The following is a 6,000-nucleotide window of genomic DNA, read 5'->3' on the forward strand; positions in this document are numbered from 1 at the left end:
ATTTGGGGACTTCAAGCTCTGTGTTTGTGGTGGGTGTTTTACTCTCACCCTTCCGAGCACACACCAAAATACTCATGGGGCTCTAGGGAGGGAGAGTAGACCCAGGTCCAGTGGCGGGGGGGAAAGGGGGTGGCGGATGGTCAGACACTAAACCACAGCAACAATAACCTGGATGTTCCTTAGTCAGCGGGATTCAAACCTGTGTCGGGAGACCCTAATGGATTTTTTTAAGAGGGGGGCCTTAGCAACTTGGCCACCAGAACTTGACACCCAGTTTTCTCACTATGCTGCAGTTGTGTTCTCTTGGGAAGTCACTTCTAGCCATTGATATTCCCAGCTGCCTTGCAGCATCACTGTGTCTATTAGTTGGTGGTGGTCCTGCTTTGAGCAGGGGATTGGACTAGATACCTCCTGAGGTCCCTTCCAACCCTGATCTTCTATGATTCTATGAAGAACAAGAATTCTTGTTCTTGTGGATAAATTGGAGAGTCCAGCGAAGGGCAACAAAAATGATTAGGGGACTGGAACACATGAGTTATGAGGAGAGGCTGAGGGAGCTGGGATTGTTTAGCCTGCAGAAGAGAAGAATGAGGGGGGATTTGATAGCTGCTTTCAACTACCTGAAAGGGGGTTCCAAAGAGGATGGCTCTAGACTGTTCTCAATGGTAGCAGATGACAGAACGAGGAGTAATGGTCTCAAGTTGCAGTGGGGGAGGTTTAGATTGGATATTAGGAAAAACTTTTTCACTAAGAGGGTGGTGAAACACTGGAATGTGTTACCTAGGGAGGTGGTAGAATCTCCTTCCTTAGAGGTTTTTAAGGTCAGGCTTGACAAAGCCCTGGCTGGGATGATTTAACTGGGAATTGGTCCTGCTTTGAGCAGGGGGTTGGACTAGATGACCTTCTGGGGTCCCTTCCAACCCTGATATTCTATGATTCTATGATTCTATGAATTCTTGCCTTGCAAGTTCCCTTCTGTCCAGAGCATGATTAGAGGGTGTTGGGGGTCAGTGACGTTGCTGTAGATAGTTGTCAGTTCTCCAACTTGGGCATTCAGACAGTGCCTTTCCCAGTCATATCTCCAGCACACCAGGGATTTCCATAGCAAGGGCCAGGCTTTCCCTGGAGTAAAGTCAGCCTCTTCTTTCATCCCATATGTTCCATGAAATAACAACAGCAGCAGGAAGAAAGAGGAGAGTCATGATCCCACTTTCAGGGCAGAAGGTAGCCGTGTCCCATTTGCTATTTGCATTGTAGGAGAGAAAGTTCCAATGGAATTTAATGCCCCTGGTCAGAGAAGTGACACAGAGAGATTTTGCTATTCAGTGACTTGTGCAAAGAAAACTGTGTTTCTGTATGAAATTGAGGAGGGAAATGAAAGCCACACGGTGGCACCGTAAGCTAAGAAATGAGCGTGACGGACTCAGAACTGCTCCCCAGGAGAACTGAATTCTCCCATTCACCTGGGACTAAGGAGACATTTGGTTCTTCCAAGGAGACATTGGGAAATCAGGACATTAAGTCAGACCTGGAGGGTTCAGGCTTCTTTATCTCTCTGTAACAAAGGTTTTAGAGTAACAGCCGTGTTAGTCTGTATTCGCAAAAAGAAAAGGAGTACTTGTGGCACCTTAGAGACTAACCAATTTATTTGAGCATAAGCTTTCGTGAGCTACAGCTCACTTCATATCCGATGAAGTGAGCTGTAGCTCACGAAAGCTTATGCTCAAATAAATTGGTTAGTCTCTAAGGTGCCACAAGTACTCCTTTTCTCTGTAACAAAGTGACCTTGATCCCCAGGAAGGGAGAAAAGGCCTGGAGCTGCCTTTCATCACATGCTGGAGTCTCCTGGGTAGGGTTATCAGACCTCCAGGTTTTCCCAGACATTGTCAATAAGAGTTAATGTCTGGGTTTTCACAAAGCAGATGTAGCTCAGAAAGAGCCCTCTTAGGTCCAGTTCCCAATTGGTCCATTCCCCTGCATATGCAGCTGTCAGATCCCACCCATCCAGGCCCTGCTCCCAGCCCTGCGGAGGGGGGTTCTGCAGGGATGGCTGTTGCTGCATCCTCTGCTTGCACCAGCCCCTGCCACCGGGACAGGGAGTGACACCTCCAGTGAGTACCCCCCTCCAGCAGCCCCAGCACCTTGCACTGCATCCCCACTGTGATTCACCTATTTTTCTCTTACGTGTGGTAATGGGGAAAGACTCATTTATTTGCTATTCTCAGTTTTGTATTTGTCTTGTATCAGGTGTGACAAAGCTCTGTCCTTGCCTCCGTGGGTCCCGCATTTCCTGGCAGATTTTGCTAGCCTCAGAGGCTCACTGTGACCCTCCATGTAACCCTTCTCTCTCTAGAGACAAGGGTCACAGTCTGCTGAGCCATTTTCATCATAAGCCAGCGAGGGAGGTGAGGAGAAGTTATCCTTCCTTGCACAGTGTGACAAAGTGGGACTGTTCTTAATGTTTCATCTGAATAGTGTGGGGGTGCCTCAGTTTCCCCTATGGAGTTCTTAAGTATTTAGGTGCTGGGGTAAGGGTGTATGATCGTTGCAGAGCCCTAGAGGGCAGGTGTGTGCAGGGGTCTGGACACAGAGAATGGCCGACACCCTGTTTCCTGGCAACTGATGGTCCTGGGCCCTTCCCCCCTGCAAGGTGAGAGCTAAAGGGTTGGAGAACAAAGGAATCAGGTGACCTCCTGGCCCGGAAAAGGGACAAAGCCTAGAGCAGGGTGGGGCTGGAGGGAGTTTCAGTTTGGGGCTGGCTGGAGACATGGAGTGAAGGGCAGACGTGGTTGTCTGGCTCACTGCCCCCCAAAATGGACCCAGCTGAGGGGTCCCGTTCTCTGCACCTACAAGCTCTGTTTTAGACCATGTTCCTGTCGTCTAATAAACCTCTGTTTTACTGGCTGGCTGAGAGTCACGTCTGACTGCGAAGTTGGGGTGCAGGATGCTCTGGCTTCCCCAGGACCCCGCCTGGGTGGACTTGCTGTGGGAAGCGCACGGAGGGGCAGAGGACGCTGCATGCTCTGAGGTCAGACCCAGGAAGGTGGAAGCTGTGTGAGCTGTGTGTCCTGCAGACAGGCTGCTCACAGAAAGGAGACTTCCCCAGAGTCCTTTGTGGCTTCGTAGGGAGCAGTTCCAGAGCATCGCCCAGGGACTCCGTGACACACAATCTCTGTTGTCTCCCAGTCTCAGTGATTAATCAGGGGGCAAAAGGGGGGGGAGCCCAGGCCCACCCTCTACTCTGGGCTCCAGCCCAGGGACCCTATTAGTATCAGCTATGGCAGTTGACCTTTTAGAAACATGACATGTACAATTCCCTGGGCTACTTCCCCCACAGCAGCCCTCACTTCCTCAAGCTCCACTTCACCCTTACCTCAGGGCCTCCTTCCTTGTGCCTGATGTGGTGTGTACTACTCAGCCTCTCCAACAGCACAACTTCCTCCCACAGCTCCTGACATGCACACCCACCTGACTGACTGGGAGGCTTTTAACAAGTTTCAGCCAGCCCCTGATTGGCTTCAGGTGTCCCAATCAACCTAGCCTTCTCCCTGCCTTCTGGAAAGTTCTTAATTGGCCACAGGTGTCTTAACTCACCTGGAGCAGTGTCATTTCACTTATCCTGGTACCAGGGATTTGTTTAGCCTGGAGCTAATATATCTACCTCCCACTACTTTTCTATAGCCATCTGGCCTTGCCCTATCACACAGGCTTTTTTAAAAAAAAATCGATCTAGTTAATGGCATGTTTGGTTAATTGGCTAGCTGACTAGCTAACTAGTGATTTCGGAGGAGGAAAAGTTTGCATAGATTCCAACTGAAGATTTCTCCAAGCAAGATTGGGAGAGAAGATGTTGCTTTTGACTCATCAGACTGTATAGATTTGGTGATCAAAGACTCTGAGACTCACATGAACTCCACCTAAGGTTTGGGGGAACTCTGAGTTTCTTCTCACTATGTTTCTGTGGGGACTGACCTGTTTGGATTGAAGTTTTCTGTACTGATGTTTACGTATAACTGTGAAGATAATGTAGGTGGATTATAAAGTAGCCACTTGGTGTTGTAGAAATTACATTACAGTGGTTTATTATTCATGTTTCATTAGCGTAAGATTTTATAAAGCTGGCACTTAAGAATTAAGTTTATTCCTTTTGCTCTTTTGGGGACTTGAATGTGGGGAGGTTGAGCCTGTGCTATCCTGGCTGAAAAACCTTAGAGACTATATGCTGGGTCTCCAGGTGTTTTTCTCTGGGTTTTCTTTACGCACCAGAGAAGGGCCATGACATAAACTCTAGGCCACCCAAAGGTGACACTGGCTCAGAGCTGATCAGCAAGAGGGTCTGAGTTAGTGTCAAAATCACAGCTCTCCAATCAGGGACTCATGCCCCAGACCCCAATGTGACAGGTGGGGATAGTCACCACTGTACTGATGAGGTAGGAACTGTCAGCTGCCCCTGCACCACAGGGATGACGGGGTACTGTGACTGCCAGGAGATCCAGCCGGGAGGGGGTTGCTCTGGGCTCTGCAGGGTGGTTTCAGCTGGGAGAAGGGTGAGACTGGGGAGTTTGTCTCTCATTTATAGGAGGCTTTGCCAGCAGGGAGGCTGTGGGTCCCATGTTGGGGGGTATCAGTGGGGTCTGAGCTGGGGCAGCAGCAGGGGGGCAAGATGGGGAGTTTTTCACTTGATCACAATGAAACGGCAAAACCTCTCCCTGTGCGCCAGCAAAAGACAGACTCTCCTGTGTAGTAGGAAGAGAGCCTGAGACAGAAGCCCTTGTATCAGGGGCCTGGTATGAGGCCTGAGGCCTGGACTAAAGTAGTGTCAAAGCTTTACTGATAGAAATCAAAGACAAGCTGTGGGCGAGAGGCAGGCCCTGCTCACAGAATCTGGCAGGAACAGGGCTGATATTACAGAAATACATGTTCCTAAGAAGTGCTAGGCACAGAGCGCTCACACAAACACATCCCGCTATCAAGTGGTACCAGAACATCCCGATATCAAGGATGGTACAAAAACATTCCCCAAGGGTAACGGGACCACACTGACCCCTTCTCAAAGATAAGGTCAACGTCATGGAGATGTTTTGATCCACCCAACATGTACAAGGTGATGGGTGATAACTAGCCACGTCAGGGGGCAGTAAGTAACTGTGTCAGAGGGGCAGAACATAACTTGTTTGCATCAGGGTATAAAGATTTATGTCAGAGGGAGTTTCTTTGTCTACCCTCGGGAGGAATGGAAAGTCCCACTGTCCACTGAGCTGGGCACACATCTCGGGGTCCAGTAGGGTATGCGGGATACTAGTCCTGTGTTTTTCCGACAATAAACATGGCCTGGTGCCTTCGCACCTTAACGGATCTTGTGGTCATTGGGCGGTTCGCTGGAGGTCTGCAGTGCCGGCTGTCTGCGCAGAGCTGGGGCAGCACACAGGGAGAACACACACACGCACAGCCGAACATCTAACCACCCGGGGGACCCCGACCCCCACCCTGATGCACGTTCCAGCGTTTCTGATTTCTCATAGTACACGATGGCGATTCCTACAGCTCACCGTATAGTCCTGCCCCCACCCCCCGTTTAACGACCTGCTGGGATTTGGGACATAAATTCTCTGACAATTGCGTTGACCATGTGATTCGAAGACAATGTGATTGAAATGAAGCCAATTCCAGACAAGGGCAAAACACATCCCTGCATTGGCCGGGAATCGAACCCGGGTCAACTGCTTGGAAGGCAGCTATGCTCACCACTATACCACCAATGCATCTGCTGAGAGATGTTCTCCATGGTGCTACTTCTGCGAGCAAAATGACTCACTGCCACATGGCAGGACAGATGGGTGGGATGCAGCCTGTCAGCTCTGAGCCCAGACAGGTTCCCAGTCCCAGAGTGACTGAAAGATGGGAAAGGGCCTGGGGAGCATCTCCGGCCTCAGCTCTTTTGGGGGTAGATGAAGTGAATGCAGCTGCCAAGCCTGGGTCTCTCCCTAGGGAATAAAGCTT

At 50.1% G+C, this 6,000-nt stretch overlaps 1 non-coding gene across 1 annotated transcript; it reads right to left on the reverse strand.

The window, feature by feature from the left end:
* Window positions 1–5,690: 5,690 nt before the first annotated feature.
* TRNAG-UCC (transfer RNA glycine (anticodon UCC)) lies at window positions 5,691–5,762 on the reverse strand. Its single transcript has one exon. It is a non-coding gene; the product is annotated as a tRNA-Gly (tRNA).
* Between the last annotated feature and the right edge of the window lie 238 nt (window positions 5,763–6,000).

This window comes from Lepidochelys kempii, chromosome 28 (genome assembly GCF_965140285.1).
Source record: "Lepidochelys kempii isolate rLepKem1 chromosome 28, rLepKem1.hap1, whole genome shotgun sequence".
In the NCBI taxonomy this organism is placed as follows: Eukaryota; Metazoa; Chordata; order Testudines; family Cheloniidae; genus Lepidochelys; species Lepidochelys kempii.